Raw genomic sequence first — 26,892 nt, 5'->3', positions numbered from 1 at the left:
ATGCATCCTTAGCTCAGATGGGAAAGGGCTGCAGCTGAAACCTCCCAAACTCACCCTCTGAACTGGATCCAGCCTTTCCACTGAATCTCAGAGCAGTGCCCTTCTATCTGTGCTCCGAGGCATCGGGTTGTTGTTGTTGTTGTTGTTTAATTCGTATGATGAGTCCTGGCACGGGAAACAGGTACCCGAGACTGAGAACTCTGGTGAGCAATGGCTAAAATAAGTTGAGCCAGTGATTTGTTATAAAAGCACTTAGGAATGCCAATAAATCTCAAAGGGAGCGCTCCAAACCTTACTGGCTAGCACGTTCAGGAGCTTCAATGCTTGGAAAGCATTTTTTAAATAATACATTTTCCCCCCTGTGGGCAGAAGAGAGAGGTGTGTTTTGTTGGCTTATCTGGTGAGAATTCTGCAGAACCTGGAGCAAGAGAAAAACAGTTGGTTCTGATTTCAGATCCTTGTGTTTGTTGATAGGTGAGCTATAGTTAGTACAGTAGGAGCAAAGGATGCTTATTATTTTTTTACTAATAAAAGCTTTCCTGTCTGTGTCATATATGCTGATGTAAACAACCAGTTACATATTAAGCTACTGTCATGACATCCATAGAGAGAATGACACTTTCTGGTTCGTTTCATTGGTCTTCCAAGATTGCTGTTTAACTGTACCAAACACAAAACAATTAATTAAACCAAAATGAATAATTAAAAATTATGGAGCTGCAGTATGGGAAAAAACATTTTGCTGTTTGTTGCTGAATGTCTTTCCCCAGAAAGTAACTTTGGTGCTTGAGGGGGAAAGTTAGTGTGGAAATGCTTTAAGAAAAGGTATAAAATAGTTAACATTTGGTGGTGATCCTGTGGCAGGGACTTGGCACTACTAACGCTGCTTATTAAATGGCGTAATTGTCATGGGACTTAACTAGAGCCAGATTTTTGACTCTTGGAAAAGGAAAATTTACAGCAGTTTCTCATAGTCCTCCTCCTGCACCTACACCTGCCTCCTACCTACTTTCAGTTACTGTGGCTTTCTCATTACACTGTCACTTTGTGAAATGCATACAAATGCATCAAGCATTAAGTGACTGCTCTGAGAATATAACTGTGCATGAACTATCCAATGCATAAAGTACAAAGTTAAAGGAAAGATGCATTTGGGCTACACGCCTACACCCACTGACTAAATTGAGACAGAGGGTTATTGGTCTGTGTTTGTTTTTGTTTTATTATATATTTTGTAATCTCATTTTGTATTTTTCTCTTGTGAACTGCCCCAGGATATTTGGACTGGGGGGCCAATACAAAATTAATAAATAATAGTAAGAATAAATAAATAGGACTTCTTGGGGGTAGACATTGGCAAGCACTGCTAACTCTCTTTTACCTACACTTCACTCCCTAGACCAGGGGTCTGCAACCTTTAAGACAAAAAGAGCCACTTGGACCCGTTTCCGAAGAAAAAAAACCTGGGAGCCGCAACGGGCGGGGAGGTGACGTCGGGACGGTGCGTGACTAACGCACGCACCGCCCCCATGCGACGTCACAGCCAGTACAGCGCCCACCACAGTGGGGAGTGTCGGGGCGCACAATGCGCCTCCTCCCCTCACTAGTATCCACCCCAGAGCCGCGGCAAAGGTATAAAAGAGCCACATGCGGCTCCGGAGCCGCGGGTTGCAGACCCCTGCCCTAGACAATTGATACTTAGAAAAATAATAGGGAAACCCATTAAAATCTGAGTAGGTGTTTAAGATGGATGGGCAATTCATAATCAAAGAGTTGGAAGGGACCTGCAGGATCATCTAGTCCAACCCCCTGCAATTCAGGAATATGCAGTCATCCCATCCAGGCATTGAACTTGCAACCTTGGTGTTAACAGCACCATGCTCTAACATGGTTCCATAGCTATATGGAAGCTAAGACACAGATATGTGGCACAACCCTGAGGTCAAATAGGGCACCTGTGATTTACTCAGAAGAAAGTTCCACTGAATTCAGTAGGACTTTCTCTCAAGTAAGTGCATGTAAGGCTGCAGCCTTCACAACCATCTAAAGTGAGTTATTTACAGTCCAGTCCTATGCATATCTACTAAGGCAGGCATTCCCAAACTTGGCCCTCCAGCTGTTTTGGGACTACAATTCTCATCATGCCTGACCACTGGTCCTGTTAGCTAGGGATGATAGGAGTTGTAGTCCCAAAACAGCTGGAGGGCCGAGTTTGGGGATGCCTGTACTAAGGAATACATAGTTTATTTAATGTTTGTACCTCATGTTTTTCATAAAGTCAAAACACCTTGCCCCCCAAAACACCAAAAGTTGCCCAATACTATGCACTGGATTTTGAAGCTTAGCAGAATTTGAATCAGGGTTTGCTGAATCTCAAACTTTTAAAGCCACTTTATTGCAAAGTTTTTAAAATGCCAGCAGGCAAACAAGCTTCTGGTGTGTTGGCTTTTAGTGTGTTCCTGGAAACTATCATAAATATGTGCTTTGTCAATGTGACTTTAGGCATGGTGGGTAGCACAACTGTGGGTGTGAATTATATTTAACAGAAGATTTGTTAAGACTTGTGATTTCTCCCATCCAAATACCTTCCTTAGCCAAGTCTAGGATTTTTAGCATTAGCCATGCCCCTGACTAGGGCACAGCAAATAGTGGCAATGCAACTAAAATTGGCTACAGTTTCAATTGTAGACCAGTATGTTTCTCACTACACTAAACATAGCCCACCAGCCATGTATTGTGCTGAGTCATGAGCTTGACAACCTCCTGTTTTATTTTTTTAGCTTCAGGAAAACAATAAAACCAACAGGAATTTCTTGCAGGCAGTATCTAAAATGATGGAAATTCCTTGTCTCTTCATTGCATGTGGAAGCTCCCAGGTTTTCCACCAGGTAGACCTGAGAAATACTCCCTGCCTGAAACCATGAGAGCCAGTCAGTGTAGATCAGTGTTTCCCAAACTTGGGTCTCCAGCGGCTTTGGACTACAACTCCCATCATCCCTACCTAGCAGGACTAGTGGTCAGGGATGACGGGAATTGTAGTCCAAAAACAGTTGGAGGTACAAGTTTGGGAAACACTGATGTAGACAATGCTGAGCTAGATGGACCAGCTTATATAAAGGCAGATTCCTATGTTCCCACAAAAACTGAAGGTTTGTTCCTGTGTGTTTAAACTCCCTATAAGCTATGTGGAGAGCTACTCTCACAAACAACTTATTTTGTGTAACTCTGCCTGTATAATTGCATTATAGGCAGCTGATCACATAAATGACTGTACTTGTGAAGCAAATCGAAGCAAATTTCAGTAAGGAACCTTTCAGGTACTGAACCAAGTCACCCTCTTTGCAGAACCCTATACATGTTCACTTGTAAGTAAGTTTCATTGTGTTAATGTAGTTTACTGCCTTGTAAATGTATTTAGCGTTGCAGCCAATCTTACTCAATAAACTAATTAATAAATTACCACAGGCACATAGATACATGCAAGTTCTCTCAAGCTTGCATCAGATTAACTTGGCCATGATTCAGTAACTTTTAAAAAGTTCAGATCTTCTATGATTTCTCCAAACCCATATTTGCCATCTTTCCCATTCCCCACAGAACCAACCCCCTCTTAATACATTATCCTTTTCCTTCCTCATATGCAAGTTGCTATGGTGGAAACAAGAGCAGGGGTGCCCAGAGTGAGAAGGGGCAGTTCTATCCCAGATGGCAGAACACCAGGGCACAAAGACCAATCAACATGGGATGTGTAGTTCTCCCATAGGCTGCTGCAGTAGGTGGGGGGGGGGACCCTCCCTCTGAAAAGGGAATGGGGGAGTGTGGAATGACAGGGAAGGTGGATCACAACAGGTGCAGGGGTGGGGGAGTTGGAAATATTTACCTCACCTGGATTTTATTTTGAGTCAGAAGGTTAATTTTGGTGCTTGTAAAATTTACTGCTTTTTGAGGATAGCCCTATAGAATGTTCTCAAGCCCTAGCTCAGAGAATTTTGCTAGCCTCTCTGTGAGCAAGCTACATGCTGTACTCCACTACATGCCATGAAGCTGCAGTGGGGCCTTATCCATTGCAAATTGACCTCAGGAGGGGGCAATTGGCTTGGCTGCTTTTGTTCCAGACTTGCATTTATCTGGCAAATATAGCTGTGGTGGCCTGAAGGATGAAAGCAGCACGCTCTCTTTATTTGTGTATTTGTGAAAGAATGTTTCAAGGAATAAGTAACTAGGAAAGGAAAGGATTAGCATCCCTTTCTTGCCTACCCTCCTATTACCGGTACTTATCAAGGAAAATAGATATATTGGGACTTTGTTACATACAGCTGTAATGTCACGTTCAGATTTGTCCCTTAAAAGATGCAGGAACCAAAGGCAAAACAACAGCAGAAGGTTGGGTCTTAGGTTGTGTATTTTGACTTTAAATGCATCACACACAGCCAATGGCTAGCTTGGATTCTTCCAAGAAAAAACCAGAACAGCTGAGAAACTACAATCAAGTCATTTGAGCAGAAGGACATAGTAAAAGGGGTGGTTGTGACAATCAGTTGAAAGGAAAAGAGTGCACTACACAAATTGGAACGTTCTTATTCTTATTCCTGGTTGCAAGATTCGAGAAAGCAGTTACTTACAATTGCATTTGAGAATTTATTAATTTAGTTATTGAATTTATATACCGCCCTGTACCCGGACGTCCCAGATGGAATAAGGTATAAGATAACACACAGTCTTGAGAGGTTCTCCCTATGGTGGGAGAAAGAGCAAAACAATGGTTCCTTCTAGAGAGGATGGATTTGGGGTCCTAGGAACAGGTGCTTGGTGCACTTTAGAGATGGTGTGTGGATAGGAAAGGACTTCCAATCTGCTATACCTGCAAAAGTGACATCCAAGCAGCAATCAATGGTTAATTAGTAGTGAAGGTGGCGCTGGGGTTTTTCTGCTCGATCCTACACATGTATGCTTATTTGGAAGTAATTCCACTATGCTAAAGAGATATTTCTCTTGGGTAAGTGTGCATAGGATTACAGATACGATGTGCAATCCCAGTCATTTATTCAGAAGTAAGACCTGCTGAGTTCATGGGGGGGGGGGGACTCACTAGAAAGTATGCATATGCAGTATTAGAAATGTTTAAACTTAACTTTGTATGAGTAATGTTTATTAGTTAAATCAGGGGTGGGGAACCAAATGTGTCCCACGAGGTCTGCAAGGATGTTTTGGACAAGCCACTTTACACCTGACATCATATATGACATCAGGTGTGGGGCAGGTAAGAATAGGACTTGCACAGGGTTGAACAAGCCCTTTGAAGTGTCTCCCCTCACTCCTGCAGGTGAACTTCAGCAGGTGTCAGCCATCTGATATCAGATGATGGCTTGCGGGGGGGGGGGGATGATGCACAGAATAGCTTCCCAGCCCATAGCTGGTGGTTTCCTGCATCCTACTAAAATAATAAAGTACTATGCAGTCATGATGCAGCAAATAGTAATATCAAAATACGTTTCATACTTTTTTAAAAACAACAACACCAAATGCTTATTGGTTTTCAAACCAGTGAAGTATATATTACTGTTGTTTTCTTACACATTTTTGTCCTTTACATTCTTTTAAAGACCATTTATTTTTTCTTGATTAATAACTTTTAATTATAGAAATAGCTTTTGCAGACTTTAGTGTTGGGTTTAGATTTGGGAAATTGAGATTCACATCCCTGTCCAGGAGGATGGCTATTTTTGGAAAAGTCACTTTCTGAACCTAACTTACCTCACATAATTTTCTGGAGCTTAAATGCCACTTTTACCTTGCTGGAAGGCCATAATAAAAATACAAGTAATAATATTTAAAAAAAATAAATACAGCCTTCCTTTTGGGTATTGTCGGCCAGAAGGTGCTAAAGAAGGACCGAACATTTTTTATGTACGCAACAACAGCAGCAAGGATACTCATCGCTAAGCATTGGAAAACCCAAGATCTACCCACGCTGGAAGAATGGCAGATGCAACTGACAGACTACATGGAATTGGCTGAAATGACTGGCAGAATCCGAGACCTGGGAGAAGAGACGTTGGAAGAAGACTGGAAGAAATTTAAGACTTATCTACAAAAATATTGTAAATTATATGAATGTTAAGGTGGATGCTAGAATGTAAACAACTGGGCACCATTGAGATAGAGGAAGTGATATATGAAGATAAGTTAAATTGAAGAAAGACAAATTTTTGGAAAAGTTTTATGTTATATTTAATTTTTAAAAATTTGAGTAAAAGATATTAAGAATTAGAGATATAATATTGGAAAATTAGATAATAAGAATTGAAATAAGGGGATAAATTTGCTGGAAAATTTTTTTGGCTAAGAACGCAGGAGCAGGAGATGTGAGGGAGTCCAAAGAAGTTAAGAAGATTAGGTTAAAAGACATGTTATATGGTATTGTTTATTGGAATTGTAACTAAATTAAAAATTGCTAATAAATATATTATAAAAAATAAAAATAAATAAATACAGTAGATAGATAGATAGATAATAACCTTGAAGGATGTATTGAAGGTATATGTTGAAGTTTTGAGCATCAGGTTAGCACTTCTGTATTATCTACTGAACCCAAAACTCTGCACAAATGATTATCAGAATCTTAGCCAAGTTACTCTAATCTTCAACTTCAAAGAAACACTTCACCCTCTAAGTGTGACTTCTCCAAATAAATTTTAGCTTTGGTTAAGAATGCTGATGATTCCCTTTATCAGCATTGTGGTTTTATTTGAAATAGCCTTGTTAAAGAAAAACCCACAGGGGTGACAAAATGGAAACTAGTATTTATCTGTCTTATAATGAATTCAGTAGTGCTTGATTTAGCAGTATTTTAAAGCTATAAACAGAATTGGGTTTTTAGTTTATTGATGCATGAATGGAAATATGAAATGACATTTGCAGGGATGCTAAGGGCGGCTAATACAATTCAGAATCCAGAGCAGAGAGAAGGAAGATACAAGAAATAGAAATCAGTTAGTTGGGAAATTGTATGAGTCCTTTCTAAATTTCTGCATTTACTTTGACACCAGAGTAAACCCATTTCTGCATTATCCCCCAATGTAAATTTGCTTCATTTATTCTGAAAGCAGCAGGAATTCAATGAGCTTAGCGGAGTTCTTTTTTTTACTTTGCTACAATTAAGTAGTTAGATCGGTGTTGCTTTGTTCTTTCATATTGTCACCTGAGCCCTAAATATTCTCTCTACCACCATATTTTCCTGCAATGCTGGTGTTCCTCCATGGAATTCATTTGCACAGCTGTTCCGGTGCATATAGCTGTGCATGTAACAGAATGGCTGATCCAACCTAAGCATTTATATGCTGTCACAAAAACTGTTTGAAATGGGTTGTAAGCAATATTTATTTACCCATCTTTTTCTCCTGCTAGTTGTAAGTGTGCATTACACAGAAGGCTGATTTATTTCATATAAAACTGTTGCTTTTGGCTGATGGGAACTTTTACCACCTCAAATCTTGGGGCATATGGCATTTTCAAGTAAAGTGATCAGTGTTTCATAGTTTTGACAATTTCCCCTCTATTTTGTAAGTGTACAGTGTTCAAAATTCCCCAGGCGCCAGCTGCATTCTGCGAGTACTGCTGGTCCAATTGCAACCATGAGGAGATCTCTGGATGCCAAGTTGGCGACTGACATCTCCATCTGGCTGGCTCCTCCAGCTTTCTTAAGGAAGTAAACTGAAGAGCTTATTTATATCCCACCTTTTTCTACAAGGAGTACATGGTTCACCCCCCTCCTCAGTTAATCCCTACAACAACCCTGTGAGGTAGGTTAAGAGACTGTGACTGGTCCAAGGTCACCCACTGAGCTTCATGACTGAGTGGAGATTTGAACCCTGATCTCCCTGGTACTAGTCTGACTCTAACCACTACACCACACTGGCTTCCTAGAGTACTTCTGTCATGAGGCAGCTATTTAAATTAAGTAGGTAAATAAATAAATATGGGGAAAGCAAAATGTCCCTTAGAGAAGAATTTGAAGTCTTTTCCTTTAAGCTTGAATTTGTTTTATTTGATGTTTTAATGTGTTGTAAACTGCTTTGAGATTTTTCCTTAAAATCTAAAGCAGTATAGAAATGAAATGAATGATAAAAATAATAATAGCAACAAATTCAATTGCAAAAAAGTCTCCTAGACATTCCGTTGTAGTGACTGTAACCTAGGTTTAAGGTGTTATTTGGCAATTAGTTTATGCATCTGAGTTTCTAACACCGTTGTGTACAGGTATTAGTGGTTCATCACTGTTGGGTTAGACTCTTCTGAAATACAAAAATTGGAATTATTGTATAAATCAAGTAAGTAGTCTTGGATGGTCTCACAGTGTTCTTTTGTTTGCAGAGAAGATTCTTAAACAAAGGAAACTATGGAGGTTTTGTGCAATGAAGTATGTGAAGTTGAAATATACTTACTGGAAAAGTTGTTCAGTATTATGTTAATGATATGACCATGCAAGGAATCGTGTCACAGGCAATGCATGGGGACAATAAATTGTGACGTGCAAAAGTTATTGGGTGGGAAAAGGCACATGGGAGCAAGAAACAGGGTAAGAGGTGGATTAGCAGCTGCACAGGCAGTGGGAAATTTCCTTTGTACTGGAGTCAACATGATGATGGCAGTTTAATGGAGCTGAAGTATGTTCAAATCTGCATGTCTTGCATTAGATCATAGGAATCATTCCTATTAGGGCATTGTTGAATAGCTCCTGTTTTGATTTATAGGGCTCTTAAAATCCTGATGGAAACTTCCCAGAGTAATGCTGTTCTGTTGTTAGCTATCATTGTTCTGCTGATCTGCTGCTGCTTTTGCACAATTTCAGCACTCTCACCCCTTTGGCTTAGGAGTTCATTTTCCTCCATAGAATTATCCCAGCCAATCTGGGTGGGATGATATAGCCTTTCAGTTTTGTCTACAGGCTGATATGGACCAAATGAAGCTGATTTACAATGAGGGGAGCTGCATGGAATTTGTCAGGATTGTAAAGGCAAATAAAACATATTCAGGGCAATGACTCCTGAACAGTCTGAACACGTTCATGATTCTCACAGTGGAACCCCCTCCCCCCCCAAAAAAAAAGCCTTGGCAGAGGGAGCTTTGGATTCTGATAGAATCCCCCCCCCCTTTTAGTGAAATGGTTTCTCTGAAAAGGTTCTAGGAATGAGCTTATTCTCCAAAATTTTGATGGTTTGCTTTTTATGTTTGGTAACCTCTGGCTCAGTAACATTTTATACTCACATCTGGAAGTTTCCAACCTTTGAATTCTGCACACAGTCTCAGGCTTTTGTCTTTCCATTCAGACTTGCTATGTTATAACAATGAATCATCTTATCCATTAACTAAACTTGGAATGTCTGCCTAGGCATTCTGAATTTGTTTCATCACATTGCGATAATAATTTGTTGGAATCTTGGCAACTCAACCACTTTCCCAGATGTATTTGGGTTGGATTACACACAGTGTTGTTCTGAGCAACAGAAGGATAAGACATCACAACATTTGGATATACCTTGATTTTATTTAGTTCCCTGTATGTTGTCCAGTCTTTGGTAACAGGTGAGGCAGGGGTTTGGAGTAGGGAGCTGTAAGAGTAGAATAACAGGCAATGAGTTTGAATGCTCTTAAAGGTCACAGGTCAGAATGCAAGAACAGCCAAAGACAGGTCCTTCAGAACCCTGGACAAGTCCAAGGGAAAAGGCAGCCTGTTCTGAAAAAGGCTAGTCACTCTATAGTCCCACAGTCTGAGCTTCTCACAAGCCCTACTCCTTTGCGGGAGAAGAAATATCCTTAAAGCAGTGGTTTCCCATCAGTGTGTCATGGAACCCTGGGGTGGTGTGGGTGATGCTCAGGGGTGCTGTGGGCAACACTGGCCTCTGTCCCTCTATCCTTCCCTTCCTCTTCTGATGCCCTCTTGTATCTTGCCTCCCAAAGGCTTGGATGATGTTTACCTTTGACCAGTATCCGTTGGGCCACTAAGGCTCAGGGAATCCTCTGCCCATGCCCCTGTGGGGTGGTGTGAGGAGGCACCTGTCTTGGGAGGGCAGCTCAGACAGAGACCAGGGGCAGCAGGAGTGGCTGCCTGGAGGACTGCCAAGGAGAGAGGAGAGGAGAAGAGGCTGAGGGAACACTCCACAAGGGAGAGTGTTGGAAAAAGGTTGAGAGGCTGTAAGCTTTGCAGGCCCTAAGGGGTCACATAACTGGGTTCCTACGCCCCACAGCTTCATTTGTTCAGTCCTAGTGAAACCAGTGGGCCTTACTGAATAAATGTGGCTAGTTTTTGGCTGTATGTTTGGCATTCATGGGGACGCGGGTGGTGCTGTGGTCTAAACCACAGAGCCTAGGGCTTGCCGATCAGAAGGTCAGCGGTTCGAATCCCCGCAATGGGGTGTGCTTCCATTGTTCGGTCCCTGTTCCTGCCAACCTAGAAGTTTGAAAGCATGTCAAGTGCAAGTAGATAAATAGGTACAGCTCCAGCGGGAAGGTAAACGGCGTTTCCGTGCACTGCTCTGGTTTGCCAGAAACAGCTTAGTCATGCTGGCCACTTGACCCAGAAAAACTATCTGTGGAAAAACATTGGCTCCCTCGGCCAGTAAAGTGAGATGAGCACCGCAACCCCAGAGTCATTCGCAACTGGACCTAACAGTCAGGGGTCCTTTTACCTTTACCTTTTGGCATTCATGGTAGTGCAAGAAAAAGACAAAAGACATATAGGGCATGATCATCTACTGAATATCAGCATTAAAGATATGTGTGTGTGATGGCTTTGAAATCTTCAACCTCTTTAGGCCTTGGGGCACATATGGAAACCTGAGGAACTCAAAGGCACCACAAACAACCCCCTCTGCCACAACTGTAACCACACCTGCCCCAGTGTTCAAAACTCCCATTCTTCTAGGCACACTTTGCAACAGGGAATTTCATTAGCGCGAGCAGTTTCTGAGTTCTGGGCTCAGTACTGCGCCTAAGATTTCAGATTAAAACTGCAGAGTGGAAGGAAAGGAGGACCTTTTTTCTGCCTCCCCACTTCCAGCTATTCTCTGAGGACTGGAGAAGAGACCCTTTTAATAATATTAGGGGGGTGGGCAGGGGAAGGGTTGGACCATGTGAAAAATGAACACAATATTTTAGCTGCAGTTCACTCATTTTCAGCTTTGTATTCTTGTTATTAAAAAAGCACACCTAGACATTCTGGTGTTGCTCCCATAACCTTGGTTTAAGGTGCCATTTAGCTCCTGGCTTTCATATCTCAGTTTCTAACACTGACCTGTCCTTCACTCACTCTGTAGCCAATAGAAGGCTCTCAGCTGCAGAAGGCTTCCCAACTGCAACACCCCATTAGGTTTAAACTTAGTCCTCTGTTAGTTACAAGCAAAGTCCTATTAGAAGTGTATTGAAATGGGTGAAGGAAAAAAGGAGAATGTTGTGGGTACTAGGGAAAGTCTTGGCAGACACATGTGCAGTCATGGGCACCATGCGGGCATAAATTCAGTGGGAAAATCCATTTGGGTGTTCGCAGTGCATACAAGCAAGAGCTAAACTAAATTATTCTCCCATTAAAACTAATGTTAGTAGTTAGCTAGTTTTGGTTCTTCTTTTCAGTTGGACCAGCTGAGCCAAGGAATTTAGGCATATCATCAGTTCTGCCCTTTAGAGGTATATTCTCTCTAAAGCAAAAGCTAGAAGTGCAGACAATATTGGCACATGCTTAAATGTTATGTTATGGATTTCAAAGAACACATACCTCACTGGGATCATGTGCATGGCTAGTTGAACCTCCCAAAAAGAAGACCTCCCACTAACTTCTGTTGTGTCTGCAGTGGTATAGAGCACAAAGGACCAATGCTTTAGTTTACTAGAAACTTAGGAAAGATTCAGAAGGGACCCATGGGCAAGATTCTCTAGTCTTGAGACTTGAATTTCTTTCTACTGAGGCTAAAACTGCACAAGCAGAACAGTTTTTTTAAATATAATGTGCAAGTTCAGTTTATGACATTGGATAATCCAGTTTTATAAACTCATGAATATGTAATTATGCATTTGAAATAAAAAGAGTGCAGATAAATTATGAAGGCAAATGTGCTATTTTGTTTTAATCACATGAGAATTTTATACAAAATGTAATTTGCTGATTTTCCTTATTCAGTTGCTACACCATTGCTGTTTCTGTTGAATAAGGAAGAGCTGAAGAGGTCCCAGTCCATGTCCTCTGTATCTTTCTGCCTATTGCTCATTCTCTCCTCTTTCATTTTACATCTATATAATAATGTGAAGGTATCATTGGGAAGGTTAAATATCTCTTTCCGTGTGTATCCAAATTTGAAAGATAAGACTGGTTTTGTTCTATGAGTGCATCTGGTAACCACCACCTTTGTGAACATTTGGATAACTAACTCAGAACAGACAGGCTTATCAACATGGTTGAATATCTCTGGATGTTGAATATGATGAATTTTGTGAATTCCATTATGATAACCAATTAAGCGCTATGTTCTTTGTGGTTTGTCATCTTGTTGTTCATCTCTTTTTGTGGTTTGCATTTCATGAACTATTAAATCATCCAATGCTTGACCCTTAAGCATTTTGCTTTTTTCTTGCTGTTTGCTGCTGAGAAATGTACATAACCATAACTTACATTTGAAGAACTTCCCCCCCCTCTCCTATGTGTAGCATCTTCTTCAAAGGAGCCTGCATCTGATGTTTGAAATGGAAACTTGATAATTTTATCTATTTTTTCCTAAAGATATGCAATCTGGTTATAATAAATCCCTGAAGGCAACTGAAATATGAATAAGACACAAAGGTGATTAAAAACATTGTGAAAATGCTTTTTAAAAAATTGTTTTGAAAAATGCATTGAATTTGCTATAGCTCAGTCACCATTTAGTATCACAATTGTATATTGCACTTTCAAACACATTCAAAACGTTTGATTTGAAGCTGTATAGCTGAGTCCATGGAACCACTGAGTGTGCCTTAGTTAATGATACAGTTGAAGTTGACAGAACATTGTTACACACAACACAATAATATTTGTATTGCATTAAAGTGTATGTTTCCACTGGAAAATCCTTTCTAGCTTTTCATCAGTAAAATGCAAGTACTAAAACCATAATAAAAAGACTTTTCCTGGAGTGAGCACTATAATGAGCCAATAGAAATAACAGATAGAATCATTAATGCTAGTATGATTGTGTAGAGCTTGTTGGAAAACATACATTTCAGTTGCAAGTCTTTATGTGGGAAACCTATGTACAATAACTTTTTAATGTCCTTACAATGCTTTTCTAAGGTCATGATTTCATAGAATTATAGAAACGTAGAGTTGGAAGGAATCCCAAGGTTAATCTAGTCCAATCCTCTGAAATGTAGGAACATGCAGCTGAGGGAATCAAACCTCAGACCTTGGTATTATCAGCACCACACTCTAACCAACTGAGCTATTGCACAAGTGCTGTAGCTCATAACCTTACTCTAGGAGTAATTTTGACAATATGTGTTTGGGATGTGCTGTTGAGTGGGCAGGTACAAGTTGATGTGCCATAATTTATTGTTGATCATTGGAGCTGGAGATGGTGGCATAGGCTTCTTGGACTGCTGTGTTGTTAAAATGCCTAGAGCATATTGAAACTGCGGGACCAAACAAACAAGGACTTTGAAGGTTGGAGATCAGGAAGTGGGAACGGCATTGTCCTTGAACTCACATGGAGGGTGCAGCAGAAGATCAGGAACAAGGAGATGAATAAAGTTTTGGTGACTGCAAATAACTGCTTGGCTGATGAGATGGACCCAAAGACTGTAAATCCTTGTGCCATAATCATTCAAGAGAGCCAGCCTACACAGACCTGCACTTTCTTATTTTGCTCTACGTATTTTTCAGAGCATGGAATGCTTTCTCTTCGGTTCACAGCTGTACACATTTTCCCTGACAATATCTGTCCAAATACTGTTACAGTAAATGTACATATGTAGCATTACGTTGAAATTCCATGAGCAACACAGGCTCTACCTCTTCTCCACTCTTTCAGAAATGTATGCTAAGCAAAGCTTCATTGAGAAATAAAGCAATGAGGCTCAGCTAGAATTTCTGCTTAGTATAATGATCACTCCACTCCATTTAGTATAAATAGCACATTACTTGAAAACATGGGATATTTTTGCAGTATTATGGACGAGTTAATATATTTCACTCCATATTCCAGATACTTTAATTTAGTGACTAAGGAGGACCTATTTGGTTTCTAACATTTGATGTTCCTTTTATGTCTATTTCACATGTCCAGATTTTATCAACTGCATTTTTTCCTGCTTCCCAGTGGCCTTTTTAATCTTTTTTCTTCTTCAGATCATAGAGTTATGATCACATGTGACAGCGGCAGGGTGGATGTAAATATATTGCTATAAGTGTCTATAACAAGATGGGGTTGCAATTTCTTTCTCCTTTGAGCATAATTCTCTGTGGTTGATGTGCATGACTTTGAAGGTTATAGCTGTCCAGTGTCAGTAATTCACTTGGCCATTCCTAAGTGCATCTGTTTACAAGGTTATCTGTCTGATGATTATTGAAGCAAGCAAGCACAGTATCCTGTTCCCGAATTACTAAAGGAGCTTATCTGTGTCCTGGAAAAAAACACCCAGCATCATGGCCCTTGTGCTTAGCAGTGTTTGGGGCTTAAGTGAGGAAATAATTCAACTCCCTTTTAATGAAACACTGTAGTCAACAAATTGGATAAAACTGCTTGTGATATTCCCTAGGTCTGTCTGAGGATGGTCACTAGCTCAGTTGCTAAGCCCAGACTTCCCTCAAAATACCTGCTGCCACCTGCTGACTTTATATTCTTGAGTACATCCTTACCAGACATGTCGGGTGAAATATATTAACCTTAGAATCCCAGACCGGAATACAGACAGCTAATTAAATTAATGTTTATGTTTTAAGGAACATAGCATCCAGAACAAGTAGTCATTTTTATACAGAGTACTCACAGTTCTAATGCCCTATTCTAACTCTTAAAATTTATGTGTTTTCATGTGCACTTTCATTATCTTCCACTTCATGCCCTCTTTCTCACGGACTCTTCGGCTGCCGTATTTTTCAGCTCTCATTTCTGACCAACAGCTCCTATCTGTCACTCACTCTAGCTTCACCCAGCATTCCATTCCACTCTCTTCCCCTCGGTCTTAAGTCCTGTTGCCCACATCTGCTTCAAAAGGTTTGAGAACTATTTAGAATGGCACTGGAGTTGGCATGAATTGGCAACTAGAGGGGGAATTGTTGGCAATCATTTCCCTGGCTGTTCCACTGCACAAAGCCTCTGTTAATTCAAGGAGCCTTCTGTCAGTGGAAGAAAACCACTGGATACAGTCTGAATAAGACTTCTTCACTGTGGAAAAAGAAGCAGTAGGAACCTCGCAGGCTCTGGGATCTGTATTTGTAATGAATGTGGCTTTGAACATAACCTGCACTTCACATCCCTTGCAATATCTGAAGTGCTTAACAAGCAGAATTAAGTTAATTGAGGGAAGAAGACTTTAAAACATGCAAGGCTTGCCCCACCGAGGAGAACAAGAAGGAACACAAATTTGGCAAAAATAAATGCAAGTGGACATTAATGGATGTTGTATATTTGTGGAGCATATTAGTAAAAACAAAAACAAACAAACCCAAAGAAAAACAGTTATTTTATTAACTTTCTAAGTGTGGCAGTGAATAATTTTATGCAGTTCAATTAATTCATTCTGATTTTCTGCAGAAGCATGACAGAGGAGTATCAAATTACACAGGATGTAGAAAAAGTAGATAGGGAGAACTTTCCCTGCCTTTCCCATTATAGTATAATATTGGTTCATTCAATGAAGCTGGATGCTGGGAGGTTCAGGAGTGACAAAAAAAGGTGTATCACATAAACATAACTGAACCATAACATTCCTTGCCACAATATGTGGTTATGACCATAAACTTCAGTAACTTTAAAATGGAATTGGACAAATGCATGTAGGCAGGGAAGTAGCCTCAGGGAGGGGAGTGGCTGTCGGGGCAATGGCACATTTTTGGGGGGTGCTGCTGCTCATGCTACCCTGCCAGCCCTGCACTGCTTTGTGAGGCTGGTATGATCCCAGCCTCACAAAGCAGCTTGGGGCTGTCAAGGTAGCACAAGAAGGGTCCTGTGATCCTAGCCAGAGGGTGGTGTGTGTGTCCTAGGGTGGCACAGGGGTCATTAAAAAAACTCAACAACTTTGATTTCCTAAAAAAAAAGAGTGCAACAACCTCAGTCCGCCCCAGGCACCAGCGGGGGTTGCTACGTCGCTGTCCCAGCCTTGCAAAATGGCTTGAGGCTGGCATTGCTCCAGTGGCATTGGTGAGGGCTGGGCTGCCACAGCAGGCTCCATTCACCCTCCGCACCCCAGCGCCAGCAAATCATGCTACGGCCGCTGCATGTAGGATAAGTCTACCAATGACTGATCATCATGATGATTGTATACTACTTCCAGTATCAGAAGTAGCATGCCTCTGAATACTGTCGCTGGGGATCATGAGCACTATTGTCCTCATGTCCTGCTGTTGGGCATCTTATGGTTGGCCACTGTGGGAAAGAGGATGCTGGGATAGATAGGCCTTTGGTTTCAGTACTCTTGTTATGTTATTCCATGAAATTCAGGTTTCACACAGCCACCAGTCTTTTAGCACACTGCAGTGTTCAACATATTTGCAACCTAGATACTTTTCACAAATGAAATGTTTTCTGATTCTGTGGCTTCTTTCTTATTCCACTGAGAGAGGATGCGCTCCAGCTCTTATCGATCCCCTCTATAGTTTGCCATCCAATATATGGGTTTCTACATAAAAGGTGGTTGGTGAAATACAAATCAAATTAGAATACTGTAGAAATACAGCCAATTACATGGTAAATCTACAGAATGTCTTGTGAAATATTTGAGCACCAGCTTTCCCCTGAGGAATACATATCTTCATATTTTATGTAAAGGTACTGTTTCATTCAAGGGTAATGCAGGGCATTCCAGTCAAGTTTCTTCCACCAGGTATGTTTATACCCAAGTACTGATGTCATTGCTCTCTGGCACTGGAGAAACACTTGAGGCACCCATGTTTGCTGTGTAAATTTCCATGGAGAGTTCTTTAATTTCTTACAACTATGGGATCACCTGTAGGAAATGAAGTAAAACTGGCATGAGCAGCAGTGTGATGTATTTACATTCTTTTCCTAAAGTTACCTTTAGCAGGTACAGAAATTATGCAAAGTATCATGTTATATGTTCCTCTGATAACATTGTGTGGAATGTTTGGGAGATTGTATTGGAAGAGGAACACACATAACTTTATATTATATATTATACTATATACTGTATTTTTCCATGTATAAGACCATATCCCCCCCTATTGTTTCAAGTTTAAAATTGGGAGTTGTCTTATACACAGATAGTGCATATGGGGGATTTCTTTATTTGGAATCCCCAAAAATAGGGCTCATGTTATACACGGAAAAATAAGGTATATAAAGATATATATATTATATTATATATTTTGTCTCAATACACATACGACTCTGAATGTTACTAGGAGCCAGTAGCGCCGAATTTCTAAATCACAACGTAGCCAATATCTTCCCTACCCCTGCTGGGTATTTGGCCTATGTGTCTGTGAAATGTGCAAGACATGTGTACCACAATCCATGTGAAACATTCCACAGCCATATGTTTATTGTTGAGAGCATGTTCCAGTGCTTTGCCCGGGTCACGGCCTGGCATAAAACTTGTTGGTGCCTTTTCCAGCTCTGGCTTATTTTCACCTGTGTCAGTGGAAACTATGCCATAGATTTGGGATCTGAAAAGGGTGGATTTTTTTAAAAAGAATGCTTTCAGATAAATTTGTACCAGCTCATTGCACATTTTTTTCTCCAGGCTACTGACATTTCCCAGGTACACCTATATGCCATATGACTGCTCTTGTGGTGAGCCTGGCAAACTAGATGCTTGGAATGAAATGTTACATGTTTTGAGCAAGTAACTCCTTTTGCTTACACAGATTACATATATGTTTACTCAAGAAGATGTACAATACATATGTATATGTATATGTTATACGGGACATGCTATATGAAATATATCATATGAAATATGTCATATGATATAAGAGATTGTTAATAAAGCAAAAGAAAAAAAGAAAGATCAAGTAACTATATCGTACAAGTAAACTGCAGTGACAAAGCTGTTTGAAAGGACAACTTTGAAAAGGTATCAAAATATATAATGCCACAAATACATATTATTATTCGTCCGTTCCCCCTCCAGCAAGCTTTGAAACTTAAGCTGTTCCATTTTCTTCCTTTTTCACTTTTTGAAGTTTGTATTGCTTAGCATCTGTGTTATATGCACAAGGATTATAAAGTACACAGATGGCACTCTCCATAGGTCAATACTTGGACGGTACAAAATCCTCCTAGTGCATGTAGCGTTAGGCTGCCCATGAACCAGAATAGCCTGGTAAAAGAAAATTGCACTCTTGCTGAGAAGCAAGCAAAATGGTCTTTGAAGTGTGCATAAAAAATGAAAAATGGGGTAGAGTGGAAGAGAGAACAAGTTATTAACCAGCACATTTAAAGTTTAAAGCAAAGAGAGAACAATATATCTATGCCTGTTTCATTGGCCTGCAGTTTCTGTGGTTTGAGGAAGGAAACAGAGATAATGTTAAGGTGTACTGTGGATATGCTGTGCACATATTACAGTCAATGTCCCCCAAATGGTGAATGCTAACAATCCCATATGAATGGAGCAATTGTCAAAATAAGAAAGATATCTCTCTACTTCTTGAACACTACACACACTAGTGAATTCTGGCAACTGCGTTTAAACATGTGTCAACATTCTGCAGTGTATCTCTGAGATCTCATATAGAGAATATCCTGGATTGTCAACATCCAATGTAACAAATATATAACATTTTGTAAGGTGCTGGGATTTTTGAATAAGAAACTGTAGTAGCAGGCCTCCCTCCCCAAGTTCACTGTACCACCAGGGCAATGTCCAGTAAGCCAAGCTATTGACTTGATTTCCATTGCTCTGCAGCACCAACATTGCAGAGAGTCAGAGGGTAAATGTCAGCTTCCATCAACGCCCAGCAAGATCAGGTGTGAATCAAATACTCCTCATATTAACCCTTGTCCCTGGTCTGGATCCGCTTTCCAAACAATTCCTTACACAGTGCAGCTTGAGCTGCTATTGATTGCAGGACACCCTAATTGAACCCGTACAACCACTGGCATACCTCTGAACCACTAGCCCTTGCACATATTCTATGACACTATTTTAATAATATTAAAAACGATAAAGTTATTCTAATAATACTGAGTGGTTGAGCAACACTGTTGGAACTGTGTCTTGATTTATTTATTTATTTTTAACTGCCCTGTGGCCTATAGCTACAGCTGATGAATTGACAGTAGGTAAAACTACCACCTAGACAGCATCTTAAAAAGTAGAGACATCACCTTGCCAACAAAGGTTTGTATAGTAAAAGCTATGGTTTTCCCAGTAGTGATGTATAGAAGTGAAAGCTGGACCATAAAGAAGGCTGATCGCCGAATAATTGATGCTTTTGAATTATGGTGCTGGAGGAGACTCTTGAGAGTCCCATGGACTGCAAGAAGATCACTGGAAGGACAGATCATGAAGCTGAGACTCCAATACTTTGGCCACCTCATGAGAAGAGAAGACTCCCTGGAAAAGACCCTGATGTTGGGAAAGATGGAGGGCACAAGGAGAAGGGGACGGCAGAAGATGAGATGGTTGGACAGTGTTCTCGAAGCTACCAGCATGAGTTTGACCAAACTTCTTGAAGTGCCTGGCATGCTCTGGTCCAGGGGGTCACGAAGAGTCGGACACGACTAAACGACTAAACAATAACAACAACAACAACAAAACTACCACTACCAGCTTCATTTGATTGTCCTGTGAACAGTACAGAAGATGGGAAAGGAACTGAACATTTTTGACAAGATCAAATATAGCCCTCTTAACTTGCTTGATGACCATTTCTTTATCCCTTACACTGAAACTGAATTCTTACCAAGTGGTTAAATCGTAAAGTCGCAGGAGTTTGACAAGTATCCAAACCCCGTAATTGTCAAAATCATGCATGGGCTGAAAAAATAATTGCAGGACAGAATCCTAACCATGCGATCCACACAAATCTCTAACGATGGCAGCTTATCATTGGGCAGGTGAAAAGAATAACAGCTATGGGCAGGCTCCATTTTTATTAGCTTTCAAATTATTATAGAGTCATGATGACAGAAGAGCAATAACAAAAATCTCCTAATATATCAAACTAAAGGCAGGGCATACAAAGCCTAAAGATGTTAAATAATAACACCCAAACTAAGATCACAACAACCATATGTCTCTAGATGTTTTAGGGAGAGATTCCTGTAAATCTGAAATGAAAGTATATGAAATAAAATCCCAACATACTCAGTAGAAATGACTTCCTGCCCCTTAGAGGCCTGTACCTTAGGTGCTGTTTCCTCCCACAATAACTAAATTGCCAAGGTTTTTATGCCATATAGTCAGATTATTTTTTAACGATGGTAGGGCATGTCTAAAGTAACTTCTTGCCCATATTTCATGTGGAAATATAAAAATGCTGATGGCAATCAAGTCTTACAGGATCACAATTGCATGAACGTTGGAGTGATGTACTTCCTTGTGTTGACTATATTTTGCCTATGAAAAGCTTTTTATTTTATCAGCTTTGCTATCTATTTAGCACAGGAGTTTTAAAACAGTGTCGCAGCGAGTCCTCAGAACAAAAATCAAAATCTTAACATCCCCTGAACGTAAAATGCCTCATGTATTCCATCTTAAACGAAGCCAGAATAACTGTTGCCTACTGGCAATGTTTCTTAGTAAGATGATGTGAAAAATCAAGGCCATTTCTCCAAATAAAAAATGTATTGGAAATGAGGCAAATTAAATACGTTAGGGCTGTTTGGTGAGTATATGCCCTAAAATTATAAATGCTGATAATGATACAGTAGTCACTTGAGTGTAGGTGTGAGTAGCTGGATGTTGAAAAGGTTAAAGGAGTACGGAGCAGGCTTGTTGGTTACATTCAGCAGAGTCCTATGAAAACTCCTCTCAACCTCTGTCCCAGACATGCCAGAGAAGCTCTAGTTACTCTCGGCATTAGTTTGGCATCCATCAAAAGAGATAATGCATTCTGCTTCAAATTCAATTGGGAAGAACAGTGAGGAGTTTACCGAGAATATTTTATGAGTGCCATTCTGGGCTGCTTCATGTCCGAACCCTGTTCAGGATGGTAGTCATGGTAGGCATCTGCCACACATCCCACAGATGAAAAATATTTAACTTCTAGGCTGCCTTCCTGGGTGTTTTGATGCTCATTTCATGTCTTTGCTAATGGCATATTTTTAGCATGGTATTTCATGTAACTTAGCTGTGATTTTTAAATATTTGTTTGTAAGCCAAGATCATTATTTTTTTAAGAACAGGGAATGCTAATATACGTCCTTAAAAATAAAGGAAATCCAGCAGCTAGCTGCTAGAATCAGTACTGCTCTATCACTCAGAGTGAAAAGCCTGTAAGATGAATTTGGAGTAGGCATTGAAGTAGGCATTGGAGTAGGCTCCTGAAAATGGCTTTTCATCTGTTGCTGCTGCTTGTTGAACTTTGGGAAGGTCTGGTTTATATTCTTCTGCTTTTCTGGTAGTTATTTGCTATTGTGGAAAAGCTTGTCTGGGTAAGGGGAGGGAAGCATAAGACATGTTATCACCATCCTACTCATATGCATGCCTCCCCCCCCATTTTGTTTTGTTTTGCTACAAAGAACCGTGGCCCAGAAGAGAACATGCAGTCTTCCATGGGCTACTGTTAAACTTTAAGTCAAGGACAGTGGGTGTAATCTTATGCATATGTACTTGGAAGTAACTTCCCCTTTGTCAGTGACCTGTGCATAAAATTGCTGCCTAAGATATATGACATTGTATTATTTCATCTAGACGTGTATCATCACTAAGATCTGAGCGAACAAACTGAGTGGAATTGACCTGACTCTGCTATGCCCACCTGGGGATTCGGTGCAGTACTAGTCTATTATTATTATTATTATTATTATTATTATTATTATTAGTCTATTATTATTTATTAAATTTCTATACCACCCTTCATCCAAGGAGCACAAGGCAGTTTACAGTACAAAAACACACAAACACATAGCATAATAACAAAACAATACTCCACACAGTTTAAAAGACCATAGATGGTTTCATCAGCCAAAGGCTTGGTCAGAGGTGCCCCAGCATTTTTTCAAAGAGGGCCAGAATTGATGAAGTGAACATGTTTGAGGGCCGACCAAAGTTGTTGTTGAACTTTTTTTTTTACAATTTTAGCACAAACTTGTTCAGCTTTTTTTTGGATTGAAGTTGCTTAGGATTTTACCCCACGACAAATACTGCCACAGGGGCCAGATTAAGTCAAACGACAGGCTGGATTAGGCCCCTCAAATGGACTTTGGACATGGCTGGCCTAGGAGAAGAGTAGGGCTGGGCAATATCTGGTTTTCATCATTGTGATATATCACCAGCTAAACACTGTGATATACCAATATATCATGATGTCTTAAATAAGGATGGGGCTATGTAGAGGCATTGGCTGGCTTTCCCTACATTCTCTCTCTCTCTCTCTCTCTCTCTCTCTCTCACACACACACACACACACACACACACACTCATGATATATGGCCAGGTCAAAAATTATGAAACTGATATCATGATACGGACTTCAAACCAGCTTTGGACAATATTTTGATATATCACCCTGCCCTAGTGAAGATGGATGTTTTCACCTGGCACCTAAAGATATGAAGGTACCAAACAAGCCTCTCTGGGAAAAGCATTCCACAAATGGGGAGCCATCACAGAAAATGCCTATTCTCATGTTTCCACTCTCCAGATCTCTCATGGAGGGGGCACATGAAAAAAGGCCTCAGATAATAATTGCAGGGTCCGGGTCCTAGTCTAGGCTGGAAGACTGGGTGCAGGGGATAATTGTTATGTTTTATATAATGACCATTTTGAACACCAGGAAACCTCTGCATTGGGCCATATACGTACAATATCTTTTTCAAGTTTGTCTGTTGCTAATTTCTAATTCATTGAGAGAAGCTTTTTCTGTTGGATTCCCATGTGAGCAGTTGCTGCCAGGTTGAAATCCTCCCACATGTCTAGTGATTAAATATAATTCCCCTTTCTGCAACCCCAACCTTCAAACCTTCCTTCCTATAAAAAACATGGTTTGGGTTTTTTCTTCTTCTTAATATCAAATAACACCGTAACCATAACCCATTAAGAATCAATTAGCACCATCAGAGTGTGAAACAGATTTTTATAAGAACCAACCTGTCTGGACAGTTTTTCTTTGTATTGTCAGCTTTTCACAACATTTACCCAAGGAAAGAATGATCACAACTTCGAGCTAAACTTGGATTTATGTCAGCTGTAACAACCACTCCGTCAATAAAAACTGAAATGGAAATATATTGATTTGATTTACATGCCAGTGCCCTCTCTGAGTGTTGTGAATCAAATTCCCAGGAGTTTAAGGATTTAAATAATAAAAACTGAGTTTATTTACTCAAGTTTCAGAATTTAAAAACAAGGGGGTTCTAATGTTCTATGGATTTTATGATTATTGATGATATGGAAACTGGGAAGTTAGATGGAGTGATTCAGGCTTATTGGACTACTTTAGGCTTAAAGAATATACATCGGGAGGAAACAATTCTGCTGCTGATGGAACATATATTGTGCCTGCTGAACAGCCCTGAAGGCAGTAAAGGTATGCTTTGCTACCTTTGTTGAGTCTTCAGGTACCCATGCAGCCAAGAGGTACAACGCCTATTAACATCTGCCCCAGTAAATAGTATGCTGGAAGCCGCAGAAACCTACTGTGACAATTCTGCTAGGCATTTGAGGACAGAATTGCTTCTCTCTGTAGCTACATCAAAGCCACTGTTGGGGCAGATCCAAGTGAGGTGACCAGTGCAACACACTGTGCAGTGCTGTGTTCATTTGTTTATTTATTTATCCCAGGTCGTGTGCTTTACATACAATTTTCAGATTTTATGTTCACCACAGCCTTGTGACTGCAATGAACAACGCAGGCTATGCAGTCCCCCCCCCCCCCATAAATAGTAGTGACATTCAACAGCGAGAGTGTCTTAGAACTGCAGGCTGGATTCCAATTAAGGTTAGTTGCTCTTATGTCCATTGAAATCATTGTCAGTACTTAGCCGTGGCTAATGTATGTCCTGTTTCCTTCCACGGGAGAGAAGTACAGACAACAACCGTTTTGCACGGGGTTTACTTTCCTGAACCCCTTGTGCATCAGCGCAGCACGCATAAGCCCGTTACGCCCCTTGTCTTGGAAGTTGGGCCAACTTTCATAATCCTAAATGGCCAGGACATAATAATGCATCCAATGCAGTGTTGTTGGTGATTGCATAGCTGAGGGTACAGTGAATGGATCATGCATGAAGTCTCATTAATGTACTAAGTCCTGTGCATGAATCCCTAAACTTTTTTTTCGTATCCCTCCCTAAATTCATTACTTTGTTTTATTTGCTTTGTCCTGTGGTGTCCCTTCTACTAGCTATTTTAATTCTTTACTGAGTGCCCTCTCAGTGTAGCAGCCCAGTTGTGGCACACTCTATCCAGATATGCCAGGCAAATATATTTTTATTTTCTCAGACTTCTTTATTTAAAATGTTCATCCTCTTGATTGATTATGCTGCCTTTGTGATCTGTGGCCTTTTAGTTTATTATAATAGTTGTAGTAGTAGTAGTAGTAGTAGTAGTAGTAGTAATATTTGTATGCCACCCATAAGACTGGGTTGCCCCAGACACTCTGGGCGGCTCCCAACAGAATATTAAAAACACGATAAAACATTATATGCCCTGAATTGAACCCCTGCATTCTCTGAATTAGCCTGGTCATAATCCTGCCCAATCTATTTTATATTCTCCCTTGATCAAGCTAAGCTGTGCCACCCACATTCTGGCTTGCCCTTTGACACACATTAAAGATTCTCCATCATGCTGCAAATTAGAGGCTCTTCACATTAAGAACATTTTCTCCCAGATTCAACTGATTCAACATGTCTGGCTTTTAGTTTATGTACTAAGTACCTATCAAAGAACCTGCTCTGACAAGTAAAAGCTCTATTCCCTTGATGCTAGCTCAGATTTGTGGCTGGGGCTGAAATAACACTGATGTTTGCTCATCATTATTTGCTTTGGCTCCTTCCTGGCTAAGAGCTATATTTAAAAAAAAAACGAGAAAAAACCCCTTCCAAATTATTCTTATAACCATATTTGACTATTAATGCATACAGGGAACAATCCTATTGACTAAAAATTAACTTTTCATGATGCATTCACTCTACATATATTTTAAGCAGTAAGCGCTTGCAGCCAAACAGCTAAAAGAAGTGCTGCTCACACTGCGAAAGAAACAGAGAATGGCAGCAAGTTTACATTTCAGCTGCATTGCAGCGAGAACCTTAAAAACAGCAAAAGCTATGTCCTGGGATAGTCATAAAAGCCATGTACGTCCAAATAACTAGTGGGAGCCAGTGCAGGTTTATATGAGAGTAAAAGAAATAGTTTTGTTTATAGCTGGCCCAAGAGACAAGTTAGGTGTGCAGGAGCATGCAACTCCTGAAAGATAAATGCTAAACTGGTTACAGATGAAATTATGGAGGATTTTCCTTTATGCTCAGCAAGCAAGTTCTCCCCCAGTCCTACCCAAACAAAAACTGAATTACTTTAGTAGTAAAGTGAGTACTGCTATATTCCCCTTTAGCCAGATATCATCTGGGGTGAATCATGAATGAATCTGAGCATGGCGTAAAGCAAACCTTTATTGTGAAAATGAAGTGTGGGTGTATTGTGTTCGCTTGAGAGTTACAAGTTCTACCCCCTGAAAATATGACCTAGCACTATTAAATTAATGCTGACAAACGTAAGGGTATATTGCCTTTCCCCAAAGTCTTGATTTTATTTCCTTTACTCATAACTACTTCTCCAGCACTCTGAGGACCTCATGGCCCATAGGCCACAACTGATTGGGATAAAACGAGGGTAAATACTGACCAAACTTTATTAGTATTGATTTTTGGAACTTGCATCCCTAGTAAATGTTATGAAGTGTAAAAATAGAAAATGAATGTCAGCTACAACAAAGTGAAGCATAATTGCGACAAATAACGTTAGTTCCAGTCACTTAGGTTTAATTTTGCGCTTAGTCTAAGGAAGCTGCTTTCATGTTGCATCCTGCAGCTAAATTAATACTTTTCTTAAATAATTATTTTTTATCAATGAACTGTGCATAAAATAAATGTGCTGAAGTCTGTCAAGTGAGGAATAAGAACTGTAAATGTGCCATAGTTTAAACCAAAGCTTAGTTAGTTGCTGATGTTAAGCAATAAAATAAAATAAAATATCCAAACCTAACAACTGCACAATACTGATTATTTTGTCAGTCGTTATTGGCTGCAACTGAACAGAGTAAAGTGCTCTTAACCCTATTGATTTCAATAGTCGTATGCATGATTTAACCTGAGTTGGATTGTGGTCGTCATATTTGTGTAACTAGATACCAAAGCTAGTACGAGCAATGTAAAAATTACTGTAAGTAATTCATGGTTATTCATATGCCTATTGATCATGTGAATGACTACAAACACATTTCTGTAGTGAGCAAAACATTTACTCCCCAAACCTCACATTTCAGTTGTTGGTTCCATAATTGTGTCAATTACTTAGTAAATC

The 26,892-nt window shown here is 40.1% G+C and overlaps 1 protein-coding gene across 9 annotated transcripts in view; it reads left to right on the top strand.

Moving 5' to 3' along the window:
- The window catches only part of ZNF385D (zinc finger protein 385D), a 571,924-nt gene that overhangs the window by 176,077 nt on the left and 368,955 nt on the right, over positions 1-26,892 (top strand). The gene's annotated exons all lie outside the window — the stretch shown is intronic.

This window comes from Podarcis gaigeae (genome assembly GCF_964106915.1).
Source record: "Podarcis gaigeae genome assembly, chromosome: 12".
NCBI lineage: Eukaryota > Metazoa > Chordata > Lepidosauria > Squamata > Lacertidae > Podarcis > Podarcis gaigeae.
This window is presented reverse-complemented; position numbering and strand designations above follow the sequence as displayed.